Source organism: Colius striatus, chromosome 7, assembly GCF_028858725.1.
Source record: "Colius striatus isolate bColStr4 chromosome 7, bColStr4.1.hap1, whole genome shotgun sequence".
In the NCBI taxonomy this organism is placed as follows: Eukaryota; Metazoa; Chordata; class Aves; order Coliiformes; family Coliidae; genus Colius; species Colius striatus.
This window is the reverse complement of record NC_084765.1, coordinates 7,275,367-7,292,223: the sequence shown is the minus strand read 5'-3', so window position 1 is coordinate 7,292,223 and position 16,857 is coordinate 7,275,367. Positions and strand designations below refer to the sequence as shown.

Below are 16,857 nucleotides of genomic sequence, written 5' to 3'. Positions count from 1 at the left end.
TCATGGATCACTGGCTACAAAATTGTGTCATTTTAGTAAAGAAATGGTTATTCAAGGACATGGCTGCCACAAATCCCACATGATATATAGGCAATAATAGTTAAAAAGGTAACATGTTTACCATTTGCACTACAGGTTGTTAATACAGCATTCTGACTTCTTTTTGGTTCAAATGCCCACTCTAAAAAGAACCCTCTACAAGAAGCTTCATCTTCTTGTAGCATTAAATTAATCTCCAACAATCTCTTTTTTTAAAATATTTTAAATTGAAAGCAGAATTGATGGACCAACAGAAAACAACACTTAAGATGAGAAAGTTGCAATATAATCAATTGTATCAGTGGTTAATTGTTATAAATTGATATCCTTTATTATGGAGCTTTAACTTCTGCCCTTTACACATTAGTTGGAACATTGAACTGCACAGCAGATTTTAAGACTTAGAAAAGCTGCTCCACAAATGTTTAAGCAGATTTCTGATTAACTGAATCCTTTTTTTTTAGTTTATAATTAATTTTGGGAAAAAAAAAAAACAAACAAAAAACCAAATACTAGTTTCCTGTGTGCTTTATAAAATTCAAAATTTAAAAGGACTACTGCTACTGGAATCTGTTTGCTCACTGATATATGTATCTGTCACTGGCACCAATGGGGATGGATCTGCACAACAAGAGAATGTATGTAACAGCAAAATATTGAGCATTAATTGAAGTTTCTTCCGCAGGTATTTTTCCATCAACAGATCAACGTACCTGCAACTTCCAGTATGAATTTTGTACACAAATGTGTATTTTTGTTCCATCGTATGAGTAAGTACACTTGGAACTGTCTCTGTACTCCAGACTGAGGACTAACTTGCAACTTGCTGAAAATACAGCTGAAGCACAGTTGCAATCCATAAAGGTTTGTTTCTTAGAGGTCTCTTACCTCCCCAGCTGAAGATGACAAAATTCTAAGGTGCAAACAAATAACAAAATTTTGGCCATAGCATTTAGTCATTGTATGCTAAATAGCTAATTAGATGATGAGTAATTACACTTTCATTTGGCAGGCACTAAATTCAGCACTCTGTCAGCATGCATCTTGGTGTACTGTAAAAGCTGTGTATATGTTATTATTTTTCTGAAACCGTAGCGTTTCTGGTTATGTATCAATTTTAATAGCCTTTTTAACATTGGTGGTTGATTGTATACCACATTTGTGAAAGCTTATTTAAAAAAGTATTAATGCTTAATAAGAATACAAGGCAAACTAATCAGATGCCATTAAAGACTGATACGGTTTCCTTTCAGCAATGTTATTTATTTTAACCATTATGTTTGAGAGATACATCCAGTAGTTACTTCTCAAAGCACTGTTTTATCTAAAAAAATACTTCACCATTTGAAAATATTTCAGATGCTAAAAATCTGCACCCACCCCAAATATTGTGGGGTTAATTACAATACCTAAAAAGAGTTATACAACTACTGTGTATTTCACTCTTCTCTCCTGCCAAGAATGTGTTTAAAACACCCCCACAAAATTGGTCACACTTTTCCTTCCCTAGACCAAAGCTTTGCCTGCCTGAAGAATAATTTTGAACCATACTGGAAGCAGTGAAAAGCAGTAAGCCACAAATGTCACAAAATAAGAAGTGATGAGAAAAGGCTATTTGGTTAATTTATTGAATAATGAAGAGAATGTATTCTTCAGATTCGTCATTTAGCTCTTAACTTGTTTCTTACAGACTTGGCAAATGTAATATTTGTAGTAAGTGCAGTTTTTACATTTGAAACACTACAGTTTCATGTAACTAACAACTATATTGTAGAGGATCTACTATATTTTTTTAAAAAATAAAAGATCTGTTTTGGTCTCCATGCTTTCTAGAAACTCTCTCCTCTTTCCTCTGTTGGGCTTGTTCCTGTACTACCATCTGATGCCTTCAGTAGCCTACATCTACACTAATAAAAATCCTCAAACCTCTTTTTAATCCTTTTTTTCTTTACCCCCAGTGAGCCCATTTCATCTGAATTTGTTATGTACCTATACTCACTGACTCCCTTTTCCTGCTCTCCAGATTGCTGACTGAAATCCAAGAATATTTGTCTGTTGCAAAAATCCACTCTTGATTCAACTGCCCATATTCTTCTCTTTCACCTCTGAGACAAGAAATGAGGTGTCCCCTCCCCCTGTTTCAGATCCTGCTCAGCTAGCTCAGACACCATATTCTTGCTTCTGATTCTCCTCCCTCTCCAGGTTACTCTTCAGAGCAGCAGCCTAACAGAGCCAGGGGGTTGGTTTTGTTTTGAGGGGTGAAATATGATGTATGTTTCTAATCTCTTTTCCCATTCAGCCTTATTTCTGGGTTAATCTCAACTGCAACTGTTTACAAGCTCTGTAATGAAAATGGACCAGACTGTTTTCTACTCAACCTATCTCCTTTTACTCTGAACTATTGTTCATCACTCCCTCTATGCATCCAGTTAGAAGTTCTTACTTAAAATATTGGAACCTTCCAATGTCTCCTGCAATATCACTTCTCAAAATTTGTGGAAATTATCTTGCTGTCATTCATAATTGCTACCTGAGCACTACTTTCAGCTGTATTTCTGCACTTACGATATACTTAAATCTTTCTGCCTGCAAATGTGTAATGTTCTTAAGAAGCTAATCTATTGGCTTTGGTACCTACTACAGACTAAAGAACAAGCAAGTGAGCAAATTTTCCATGTCTTAGAAAAAAGTATTGATGTTGTTTTCACCAAATAATTAAAAGTGTAGACTCTCCCAAAATTACTTAAGTTCCATCATATATTTTGATTATACAGTGATATTTGTGTTTATACAGTGCACTACACATATGGTTTGCACACACAAGCTTTGGACAAGAACTCAGAACACACTGCAGCACACGCACCTGCCACATTCTTTATTTCTGCCTACTTCTACTCCATGAATTTTGGTCCCTTCTGCACTTTAAGAACTGCAAAAATAATCCCTAGGCTTTAATCCCTGAAAATTAATAAAGAACGTGTGGTCAATATGTGCAGTGGTATTACATCTCAAAAACCATAACAACAGATCTCATATCACAAGATGAGAAGCAGGTTAAGCTTTGGCTGAGCAAATCAAGCAACACAGAGATGACACACTAAGGAAGGTCTCTACACTCCTAACACTTGGACAAGTTGCTTAACTTTATCTAAGAAATGCAATAGGGTTGGTTGATTTTAATAAAATTCAAATTAGCATGCAGAAAGCCTCAATTTAACAGACATTTCTTACTGGTGCTCATAAATTTATTTTTCAAAAGAAATTTACAGCACCCAGTGAGAATCAACTTCATAAGACTTACTGGGAGAGGAGTGAAGCACACAGGCACAGGTTTTACACTAAATTTGTAATCTCCTGCTAAACTGTGGAATATACAATAACTAAGTCACTTAATATAGTCAAACTTTTACTCATAACTCGTTTTGCACATGACAAATTAAAAAGGATGATGACTTAGAACTGGTTAAAAAAGTACTATTGCTTCTCGTTATTTCTCAATATGTTACCATGGTTATTGGTTATTGGTTTTGCCTTCTGTGTAAGAGGCATTCGCTTTAAAACCCAAAGGTGCACCACATCCTCAATTCCATACATTAAAACAAGAGGCATTATTTTCTATGAAAGCTAGTAATTCTTTTAAATTTTTAGTTACATTTTTAAAAAGTGCTTTCATTTACCTATTTCACAGATAACTGTAAACAATTTCTCCCCCCTAAAGTTAAACAGCTTTTAAGTAAGTCTATTTAAAATGCAAACATTCTGTTTTTATTGACTGGGGAAAATGGAGTAAATCAACTCTAAATCTTTTCCAAGGCTGAAATAAGGAGCACTCTCTATTTTCTATGGCTTTGTCTTTCCTGCTTTCCAGTATTTTATGCAAAGCTGTCAAACATTTGGAGAAATCTTCAGCAGCAAATAAAAAGGATGAAGTCTTGACCTTCTTTCCTGAGACAATTTTGGAGAAATCTTTTCAGACTTTTTAGATTTGTATTTTGTAAGGGAAACCATTATTAATGTTCTAAAACTCAAAAGTAAAGATATAGAACAATGATTGCAAGCATTTGTCTAAGGTTATAATTTTTCAGCTCTGTACTTACTATCATGAATCATAAAGTAGACATGAAGCAGTCACTACTACCAACAGTTACAGCACAGTAAATTTCTAAAATATCAGATTTATTAAAGATTTTTAACTCTGAAATTATCTGCAATCTCATGGATTCACCTTGCTAAATTAAATTGACAAGCTTAGACAAGTCTGAAATTCCTGCATTACTTTAGTGGGGGATGTGTGCCCATATTTGCATAAGGGATAGATCTGAGTAAGAAATGTGCCCTAAGCTCCTGAGTAAATCATGCAGTAAGATTTTAACAGAGGATTACTTATATGCATTCAATACTTGTGCTTTTTTAGGAACTACATCTAATGACTAAATCTAAACTGTGAATAAGAGTCAATGATAGAATATTAACATCCAAAATAATACCTCTTAGCATCCTTCCCCCTTTCGCCACACTAGGCATACAGTTATAGCTATAATAGTTTTATAGCCTGACAGTATTTGTTTCATGTAATGCAGCTAGAAAAGTTTCCAGCCAAACAGAATTATCTTTTTTTCTTTTTCAGTGTTCATGACTTACACCACAACTACAGTGCCTCCTAATTTGTAAAAAGATCTGTGTTTATACTAAAAATAAGCAGTGATGAAAGCCACTCGGTAATGGTGAGCAGAAATTAAACCCAAACTTTACAGAGTACTGTTCCATATCTGGTGAAGCTACCATTTTGATGAACGACAAAGTAAAAATAGCTATCAGAAGAGGTACAATTCATGAAACTGGTATGCGAAGGGTGGGCTGGATTACACTGAAAAGTGAAAGTCACCATGGATAAGCACTAGATAGTATATGAGATAAGAGGCACACATCAGTGACATCCATTTCTGTTAATAGGACAGTTAGGTGAATGACAGCAATAATTTGATATTATGCTGTTCAGAAGAGAAAAAGAATGAGGGGAAAATATTGGAAGCAGTTGGATGAAGAGAGAAAGTCAAGCCATTATTTTCAAGTAATATTGCCAGACTCATGGAACCCAACAGAATGTGAGTTTGACTCTTTCCTGAAATTACACAGATTCATACCAAGCACAATTCAAACCTCCAAGCAGATAAACAAAAATTCCCCCCCCCCCAGTCTGTGTTTCAGGGGTGGAATTCAGTCTACTTAATCTTATATCAAAAGCTCAATATTGAAGAGGCGATACATTCAAATTTCAGAATCAGAATTCTCTCTGAGAGTCAATATATGACTATTTCAGCAACTGACAAGTGTGTTGTATTAAGATAAAAGGCACAAATCATTGCAAGTATATACCTTGCAATATAATGAAGTGCATCCTTTTAAGAAAACAAGAAGAAATACAAGAGTTAACATAAACCTAAAGATATCAAAATTGGAAACTGTTTAAAAACATTCCTGGTGCTTTATGCAACATTTATACATTATCAGCTGTAATTGTTATTATCTGCAGGTTAAGCTAACGAGGTCAGGACAAAAACCATCAAGTGTTCTCATCTGACAGAAGTATTCATAAGTCCATGCAAATTTCTCTGTAGACTACAGAGCGGATCACAACACTTCACATCTTATTAAAAAGAATCTGCAAGACAGTCAACATGAAAAAGTAAAATATTAACCAGCTATTTCCTATTTAATTTGTGATTATAGTCTGAATTCTTGTTACATTTCTTTGCCTGTAGAAAAAAAAAGAGTACATTTAATGCCAGGCTGTTCTTAGGAGGTAAGTCTTTTGCCTGCTTACAATATACGTAGAAAATACCAGTTTTTACTGGGACTTGCCAATAAGTTTCACCCCCTGACACAGAGTGTCTGTTCATGCTCAGTTTTTGGCTGCTTTGCCGCAAATGCCAACAAAGGGACCAATTAATGAAAACTTTCTTGATACGTTCCCAGTGGATGAATGGTCGCCTTGCAGAAGGTACCTTGACAACATTCATCTCGCACAGGCCAAATGGTTGCTCTGTGGTAGCAATTAAGACACCACCAGCCTTGGCCAGATATAAAACAACAGCCAAACCTGTGTAGATCTGACCAAATGTTCATAGAAGTCTGGAGAAATTAACTGCTAAACAAGGGCTGGACTAGGTCATAAAATTGCATCTATTTCTCTAGTTATCTACGGACTATGTGGACACATTTTTATTAGAATGAAATTGTAATTCTTAAAATGAGATTCCCTAATCTGTCCATGTAACTTCAATGCTTAAGGCATACCTACAAATATCTAAAAAAGCGACAACTCTTCTAAATCAATTCAAGAATCAAAATAATATGGTAGTCTGGCATTCACTTTTTATTTGCACTCAATATTTTTCCTCTCTCTCCACAAAAAGCCTTCATATTCTCATAGCTTTGGAATCAAGTTTGGGCAGTTAAGCTTAGTGCAGCATTCCTCCTTTTTCTAAAATTAAATTTGGAAATAGGCACTTTTGGATCAAAGCAACAAAACTCTTCTATCTGAAAGTCTCTTACCACAGACTGTGAACATGAGAGGCTAGCAGAAAATCCTTGCCTCTGTTACAAAATTCATATTAACCTTAGGTTTTTGACAAAGGGTCCTTGAAATCTTTTTCCTGAGGCAATTTAGATGGACAAAGCCCCACTTCCCATGATCATTATCACAAAACTTGGCATTCTGCTTCTACTGCTCTCAGGGCTCAAGAAATTTATGTTTAGCACTATTCAAGATATTAAACTAGTGTGTCTAAAATACTATAGCTAACACAGTATAGAAGAGCCTCACATCCCAGCAAAACTGCACACTTCCAGTTCTATACTATGTCATTATAAAGGTTGTAGCAATATTTTTAATCAAATTACACAGAATTTATTGAAAGTTCCAGATCAGTTGATAGAGCACCAAAACATAAAGCCTCTCTTCTGGACACAGAATGAAAAAAGAACCGTATAATGCGGTTACAGCCCTCCAGGACCTATATAATTACATTTAAAGTTAACACTTTTGCTAATTTTACATACATTGTCACACTGGATACTTTAAGCCACAAATCCCTATTAACATGGGATAGAATTAACACACATATTTGGTATTACCTGTATCATTTATATGATAGCTTTATTTAAGCAATCAGTTTGAGCATTCCCAACTCCAAATAATCATTTACTCTGGTGATGGGCATGATACAGAAATAAGAATCTATGCAAACTACCTATTATGCTTTAGGACTGAAGTATGTTTTCTTGTAGAATCCATTCTGTGATAGATTTGAATTAGAACACAGGCTGTATTTTAAAAATGCTTATTGGACTGGAACTTGAATTTTTTGATAACTAAATTTCAGAAAAGCACACATTTTAGTCACCTGTACTGATGAAGAAAAAAGGTGATGAACATGCACTTGGCCCCCACCCTGTGGCACTCATTGAAAGGTCACAGAAAAAAGCCGTTTTCTGACTTCACCAGCTAAACTTATTAAATTAGGGCAAGATGAAAAAAAACCTCACTTAAGTATTTCACAAAAATTTACGTGATTTATTTAATAAAAGTATTCTAAACCAGAAAATGGCTTATTTCAGTAAAACAAAGAATCTTAAACTGCAGAAGAAAATTAATTAATTTGAAAAAATGTTTTAAACATGTAAACATTGAAATTCTCTCTTATCATGGCAGGAGGAGAAATTTCTGAATGAGCAGTGTGAATTAATTATCAATATATTTATATAAATGAATGGAAAAACCCCAATTACCATTAACTAAAATAATTCCGGTCATTCTACCTTGCGAGACACAATGGCCTTTTCAATTCTAAATTATTTCATTTTTGTCTGAAAAACTATTAAAAACTAATATGTAATATCAAATCATTTAGGGTGGAAGGTTAAAGCATTCTGGTGCTATCTGCTCTTAATTCAGAATGATTTTGCTTGCCATTATATCACATGAGCCATTAGGAAATGTTACTGCCCTAGTATTTCTCACTTACTATTCCAAAAAGCAGGAAGAAAAATTACATAGTTTTGTTTTTAAAAAAATGTATTTCATCTGTTTCCATAATTTGTAGATAATCTCTTGCATAATAAAATGAGAGACATAAGCAAACAAAAAGTTAGCTGTTTTTTAAGAGCAAAATTTGTACAAAACACAGGCTTGATACTTTGGTACATGCTCCATCTATGAAGTATTAAGTACCTCCACCTTTCCCCAGGTTTACAGTGGAAAGTGAAATTTTTCAGCAATGAACATTTATTTCACAGGAATCAATATGAAATACTGTTTTTTAGCTTTTCTCCAGACCAGTTTTACAGGGGAGCCACCCTGAAGCAATGTTACAGCTTGGGCTCTGTGGCCTACATGGTTCATCAGGTACTAATTAGAGAGCATGTTCTGTCAACACTTTCTTGCTCTTCTTCTATTAATTGATCATCCTGCCCAATTAATACAATGCAACGCCAGTTCCATACTCCTTGAGATCCTTTGCCTATGAGAAACAAGGATGAAGGGGAAAAAAACCTACCAAAGGGTCACAACATAACCATACTTGTCTAAGATCTGGAGTGATAACAACACCACTATGCTGAAAGGTTAATTATGTTCCTACTAACATTCTCTTGAGTCTAAGCTTGTTTTTTATCTTAGGAAAGAAAAGAGTAAACAAACAAAAAACCATCCTTCATCTAACAGGCTGTATTAAATTTCGAAATGGTAATAGTTTATGAAAAAGTAAAGACTGTAAAACTAAACTCACTTAGTCATTAACAGCATATTTCCCATTGGAGTATTTGCAGTTAATATTATCACTGTTAAATACTGTGTATCAGAAAATTAGTCATGAATATTGTGCATAAACTACAGCATGCTAATCCCACCTGTATGTCCAAGAGTCGCAACAACAGCCATCCTTAGTCACATACAATCAGAACAACCATAAATCAGCATTTTATAAAAACTATAAGAAATAAAATGCATGTTTTCTTCATTTATTACACTCCACTGAAGAGTGCAGGAGATAAAAAAACTCGACAAAGCAGTGGCCAAAGACAACACACTACTGCCACCTAATGCTTATTAGAAGGTTATATAAAAATGTTTCATTTGTTTCTCTGCACTGCACTAGTGTGGAGATGAAAATCAGAGACTAAAACAAATAAAAAAGTTTACTATTGTTTTTAAGAATCCACTTTCCACTCGTCTATAGGCTTTCTAAATCTAATCGATGCGATCACAACCCTTCTTGTACCCAAAGACTGTAACAAGAAAGATGTACGTTCAGTGGACTAAATACAGGACTCCTTCTATCGGAAAAAATATCAGGAATGTAATAACATTTATTTCATTAGGATACTCACATAAAGAAGGAGGTACATTCACTTAGCAGGTTCCACACTTATTTACATTATTGTAAAGTATTCCTTATTAAGTAACTAGCACAATTCAGTACTGAAAAGCTTCACATCACAAGGACTGAGGGGAGGGGAACAGAGAAAGAAATAAGAAGTAGCCTTATGTTAAAACAGTCCAAACCAAAATTGCTTTGAAGGTGCTTTTCTTATTTCAGTGATTTGCAAAGCAAATGCATGAAAAGAATGATTCCAGGCCTTAAATTTGCCTTCCTAGCCCACAATCAATCTTTTCAACGTGTTCACTCAGTTGGCAGAAGTTAGCAGGGAACATGGCAGGAGCCTGCTTTCTCCACTTGCAAAGAGGAGAAACAGAGAGTGAAGAGCTGCTTGTGACATTCAGTCTTTTCATATAGAGATTTAAAAATCCCCAAAAGATATCTATCCAAAGACAGCTGGACAAAAGAGCAAGGAATTTATCTTCTTGATTCATTACTTCAATCCATCTCTTCTTCCTTTTTTTCCCCCAAACACAAACAATCTTTAAGCTGTTTAACAACTTTAGCCTTCTCCTACCTGATCTTGTTATCTGCATTGACACCGATTCCAGCCTTCACTGCCCATCTCCAGGATGATTCTTATTGTTATGAAATGTTCCTCATTTGAGGAAAAATAAAGTTTCATTTTCCTTCTAATCTCTTATCTGTTCCACGATACTTTTCTAAAGCTGCTCAGAGATCAACCTGCTTGGTAGAAACCACTGTCCATTCTTGTCCCTTTTGCCTTCTTACAATCTGCCACAATCAGAAATTGTTACCCAAGTGTAAATCTCAGCTTCCCGCACAAAGTACTAACTGCTTGCATGTTTTACACACATTATTATTGTTTTCCATACCCTCAGGCCAGAGGTAACCATTGCTATAAACAACATCCAGCACAGCAGACCTCCAACTTTGCTTGACATGAATGAGAACCATTGGAATAGAAATATCTGAAATATTATTGCTGCTACAGGTGTCCCTAAAAGGAAACATTTGCTGTGACTCAAAAGTATTTGCAGCAAAGCATCATTAAGACAGCACATAGGAGGAAAAAGGATTTTTTTCTTTAACACTTTAGTTACTACTTACACGATGAGTAATTTTAAAAGAAAACAACTGCAGACAGCTCAACTAGCTTTATTTTAAAAACAGCCAGAAAAAAGTTGTGACTAAATGTACACAGCAACATGCAACAGTTATGCAGACCACATAACACATTCACTAATAGCTGCACAGTCAAAACACAGAGGATGATACTCTCAATCTGATGCTGCAAATTCTTTAAAATTACTGGAGTTCTCTAAAATGCAATTAAAAAAGAGAATAATTTAATTTGGAATAAACTACTTTATTTGTGTCTTGGATTTTTTTTCCAAGTTATCTTGGTTAAGCATACTGCAGACTCCCTCAGTTTTCTCTCTGATTAAGCCAAGAACTTCACCACAACATCATCTTTCATATATAAATCACAAAGGTCGATAACCTTAATTTCTGAAAAGGGTTTTGAATGGTTTTATTATTAACTGGAACATCTTTATTATTAACTGGAACATCAACAATCTTACCTGAGAGTCATCTGAAAACACTGAAGAAAGATACTTAGTGTCTGCTGCCAAAACCCACATCTTTTGCATACTTGTTTTATATATGTAGCTGCAGTAGTAGCAGGATTGCTGTTGTAACTGACTACACTTTTATAGAAGTAAATTTCAACTTCCATTCAAACTTTCAATTGAAAGTCACTTTCAATTTGATGCTACTTGTAGAAGCCTTGTGATTGCAGAGCTGATCTTACATTAAGAAATAATTTCTAATGAAAAAGACTTTATCCTCTGCAGTAAATTATTAAAGTCTAAATATTCTATCTTGTATGACTGGAATCCTTTTCTCATGCAATTGCTTTTATCACAGTACTTTCAGTACTTTGACCTTACACTTTCTTATTGGTCTTTACTACTGACATTGGGTCTCCACTTTATTCAAGGTAACACTCCACAAATCTGCTAGTTTAAAGCTCCCCGGCTCCTCCTGCAAAAACAAGTAATTGCAGATTATTGTTTCAAAACTTTCTCAAGATGAGAAAGTTAATCTACTGCATTGGCAAGGGAAATGGACTACCTTTCTGCAGCAGCACTAACTGTCTTATAGAAATCAGAGTAAAAAGCTCTTAGTCCTTCCACCCCCCTGTACCCTAGTCTGTGGAAACATCTAATCACATTAGACAGAAAAGAGTCTAACAAAACAACCTAACTTTCATATTAAATATTTACATTTCTCAGCCTTTTCAGCTCCTGAATAAACAATGCTGAAATTATATGCATAAGTTTTGGTTTGTAGTGACAAAATGAAAAAAAAAAAACCTCTTTCATAAATAGAAGCAAAGATCAGTTTGCCTAATGCAAGTATAAAAATGAGGAGAGAAAACACAACCTACAGTTAACAAAAAGTGTATCTTTAGAAACACTTTCTCTTTCATTTTCTTCTGTTTCCATGGTTCCTTAGTTTCCCAAGAGTCTCAAAAGCTACTTAAAGCCTTTTAGAAACTACGATACACAGCAGGACAAAATAAAGCAATAAAAAAACCACCAAAAACTAGCAAGGAAAGAAATGAAATATTTTAAAATTTACAGGAATATGAAGGTAAAAATAAAAATATAAACTACATTTTAAAAGCTCCTTTTAAATTTCTGGCCCCTGTGCTCACAGTTTACACTGTTAAATGTCACATTAAACAATGTAACATTGTTTAGGCATAAGGTAAGGTGGCCCTAGTCAATTCAATAATGCCAGTTACACAAATGGTTAAGAAACTAGTTTAGGGAAATGCCACTTCCACGTAAAACAAACCCCAGAAACCTGTATGGTATTATTAAAAAAAACCCACAAAACAATCAACCAGGGTTACCTAAACTACTGAAAAATGGCCATGAACTTTTCCAGCTGACATGTATGGTAGTGGATGAAGGAAAACCCACCGGATGCTATTTCCTCGCTGTGTAACATCTTGCAGAAGGGCAGGGATAGGCAGTTAGGGACAGTAGGCTTCAGCTGGCACTGTTGGCTTGCAAGCTGAATACCCTCCTGCAGGCTAAGAGAGTCAACTATTTTGATACCCCGCATCTGCCAAAGAACTACTAAGCACAAAGCACAGGTTTTTGTGTTGCCCCTCCCACTTCCAATTGACTGTCATTAAAACAGTTACTCCAAACCAAAGTATACTAAGAATTTTCAAATTCACTTGGAAAACCTAAAATCAAAGAGACACCTTCAAGACGTCAGATTTAAGCGTAATGCAAAATAATGAAAGGCACTTCAAGCTGCAGAAGTCCCTGTGAAGAAGGCCTTGAAGAATAGAAGATTTCTTGAAAAAAATATTTATTAGTGATCATAACTGTAACACTTGCATAGCTCTTCAAAAGTTGCAGGTGGGTTTGTTTGTTTGTTTTCTTGAAAAGATGTTTCTTTCAGCTCTTCCTGTCTCTAGAAACAATGTAGGATCTCCACAGTATTTGAAGCTATTAATGATCCCAAGTAGACAGGGATCCCTAGTCAAATTACAACTTTTGAAATAGACAGGAAAAGACAAATATTAAGAGAAATTTAGCACTCAGTTTAGAAAGCATTTGGGTGCAAAACCCATGAAGAAACCATCCTACCTTTTCTGATGCACCTTAAGATACACACTTATTTACATAGCACCCAAATAAAAATGCAGGAACCACAACTTCAGTATCTTAGGAAATGCCAAATAAGTCTAAGGCATCTTGAGAAGATTCAAGAGCCCCACAACCTAAAACAGAAATAAAACGAAAACCTCATCAATGTTCAGTTATTTCAAAGTTTCATCACCACAGTGACAAAATGCCAACCATAATCCACAGAATCACTGAAACGTTTTTGTAAAATTAAGATCTTTTCCAACCAGAATGATTCTATGATCTGTTAAGTATACTTCCAATACAAAGCTCAGAGTGTTTTCATTTTAAAGATTCAAATTCTCAAACTCAGCATGAAAAGAAATTCTTCAGCAGCAACGTTGAATTTATTTTGAAAAACTTGAACACAACAGTCATGGAAGCAGATTTTTACGTAAATACACTCTGTGTTTCTTGTGATACAAAATTTAGATAAACAGATAAATCTGACAAAACACGAGATTTTTTTTCCTCTCCAGAAAGAGATGTCTTTCCTCTACACAAGCACAACAAAATTCTTGAAGTTATTTTGCTTCACTAAATTACATTTTTATTAATGTCTTTTTTTATTGATTCTCAGCAACATTCTCACCTATATCTGTCATTTTCTGTGTTCAAATTTTCAAACAGATTAAGTGATGACCTTAACACTCTGTTTATATTTCTACACAAACATTTCTAACACCTTCTGATAGGAAGGTAATCTTTGTAACACTATGTGTTAAATGGCACATTATTTCCTTACCATATTAAAAATAAGAGCTTCCTGCATACTCTGCTCAAATTATATAGATTTTCTTTAAGATTAGGGCATACGTTGTAAAAGCAGCATATAATTTTCCTGCACAATGATTTTTTTTTCCAGCTGAAAGGTATCCTATAATATCATCAGCATCAACAGGATCAGACACCTGATTCTCAGATAGAAAAAGCTTATGCACTTGGTGACTTTACTCCCTGTAAAAAGCACATTTCAGATATGGAGTAGTTACACAAAAATCTCAAAATAATCTGGCAACTCATTCTTTGACTTCGAAGTACTAGACCCAAAAGAGATGAAAAATTCTCATAGTAACAAGATGGTGTGGTGGTTTTTTCCTCCCAGTATCCTATTTGTGTTACTCTGTTAATTCGATACACATTCAGAAGTGGAACAGGAGCACTGTCCTTCCTAATAGCTGTATGGGTTCCTTGAAATAGAGCATAAAACCTCTTCATCCGTTTCAGAAATCTTGTTGAAACTACAGTGTGCAAATGTGGCTATATGTATCCCAAATAGCTCAAAACCATCAGCATATTCCAAAGACAGAAAATAAAAGACCAAATTCCTACTACTTAAATATCATATTAATTCTCAAAATCTGTTGCAATTCCTTTCAGAGTATAGAAGCTACAAGGCTTCCATGGAACAGAATGCACTTCACTGTGAACTTAAAACAGCCGATCTAGGAATCTCTGCATTGAGCTATGTTGGTTACAAAATACACATTTCCAATTTTTTTTTGTTTGTTTGTTTCAGAATTACTGTCTTAGGCTCTGTGCTAGAGAGGACACCAGAGTACAAGCAGGCATACACACAAGTTTGGCCATGTTTTAAACATAAGCTGTTTGCCAGTGTCACACATGTCTTGGGCCCAAAAGTCTGTCCTCTTCAGCTGCTATTAATAGGTATAATAATAAAATGCCAAGATCACAGAAATATAGAATCAATTAGGTTGGAAAAGACCTTTAGAACATCAAGTTCAACTGTTAAGCTAGCCCTGCCAAAAGTTTTTTTAAAAATCCAACAGTTTTAAGCAAATCTGCCCTTATGAAGTCATTCTTGCAAACCTACAGTCCAATCATTTTTGATGGCGTACTACTTTGTATTACCAAGGTTAATCCTGAGAGTTTACTAAATATCTTTTGGACAACATATGGCAAGATCTCCAACTCTTTTTAGCCTTGGAAACTTCCATCTGCATGTTCATTCAAGATGCTAATCATACAAGCGTTGACAAATACAGAAAATCACAGATGGCAAAAAGCAAATGCTCAACATGGGAATCATTTGAAGAAGGCTTGGACTTCTGTACCAACCATATAATTTGTCAAGAAGTCTTTTAATAGGCAATACATAGCTGTGTTCATCTGCTATTCCAGGTTCTAAACTGGAATTACTCTGGTAATTGACTGCTACCACTGTACCTAAAAACATCTGCATGTAGATCTCTGCCCACACTGATAGTACTACTACTACCACCACTGTCTCCAACAACAGCTTTAGAAAGCCAAAATGAGCACTTTGTCTGTTAGAGATGTTGTTTAGTGACAGATAAATTTGGCAAGAGATGAATCCCCTTGCATTCTAGCTGGTCCTCAGAGATGACAGGGGCTAGGGGTGGCTTGACTCATTGCATCATAGGTATGCAAATTATTGTTGGGGCTATAGTCCGACACCAGAGGCATGAACAGCCTGTCTGCTGTAGGTCTGCCACATTCAAACCAAGCAGTTAGGTGCACAAATAGTATGGTTTACTCATATGCAAAATATACAGATTCCTTAAGATTGCTGGTGATAAATGCATTAAACTGCAGAATAGCTCTGTAGCTCTAAAATATGATTGTAATCAGAAGCTTAATCTTCCAAGGAAGTACATTGTGAAGCTGAGGTCACAAATCTTATCAATGGGTTTGTCCTCCTTGTCTGTCCCTATGACTTAGTGTAGGATTCTTGTCCCCCAGTTCAGTACAAAATTGAGGTAATACTTGTTCTGTACAATTCTGTAGAGTGCGTGGTCATTACTTTTTTCAAAACTGTCACTCCTTGCAAAATTGTCGCAGCTATCACCCCATTATCAGTTGCTCAAAATATTTCTTTGTATCTTGCACAAAACATTTGCTCAGTTGCTTGCAAAAAGCAGAACAGGATCCTACCCCACTTCACGTTCCATGCTGTAATGATGACACACACCATTGGATCTTCACCTGGTTTCTGTGTCCAATCTGAACACTGAGTGTTTATCAGCTTTGTATTTTTGCCTACTGTTTTGTGCTTCCAACAGGTGTGAACCTACCAAGAGCTCTAAACACAAGCTTTACTTTGGGAGCAAGAGAGTTACTTCATCTTAATTAGACACAACACATATGATGAGAAATCCATGTAGTGCTATACTTGTTACTAACAATGAACAGTGGATGCTAGGGTAAGACAAACATACAGCAACATCTAACTTATATATTCCACCAATATTCAGAAATCACAAATCTCTGAACCAGAAACAGTATTTTTTGTGTTAATATGCAATGGCAGACTTTTCTTTCATGAAAGTCTTACAACTCTTTCAACCATGAAACCCCTTGGACTCGACAACATCTGTGGCGATAACTTCTACACTGTAACTACGTGCTACAGGAACACCTTTTAGTGAAGGTATGTACTGCAGCCTCCAGTCATTCCTATTGCCAATGAGTTTTTAATGTGCATAATAACAATACTAATTTTATTACCACCATCCTTTTAAAGACTTTAGACTGACTGTGCTAGACGTTATATTAATAATTAGACAAACAGGTAGAGTATGTAACAGTTCAGCTAAAAGAGAAAGATAAATAGAGACAAGACATACAGTTAACAACAACAGGCAAACAGCAGATCTGCCTTGGAGAAAATGCCTACGAGTATACATCAGTATAGCTTTTTAGTCTGGGGGATCCATCAC

The 16,857-nt window shown here is 35.3% G+C and overlaps 1 protein-coding gene across 3 annotated transcripts in view; it reads right to left on the bottom strand.

Annotated features, from left to right (window-relative positions):
* The window catches only part of DNAJC24 (DnaJ heat shock protein family (Hsp40) member C24), a 33,024-nt gene that overhangs the window by 11,598 nt on the left and 4,569 nt on the right, over positions 1–16,857 (bottom strand). The gene's annotated exons all lie outside the window — the stretch shown is intronic.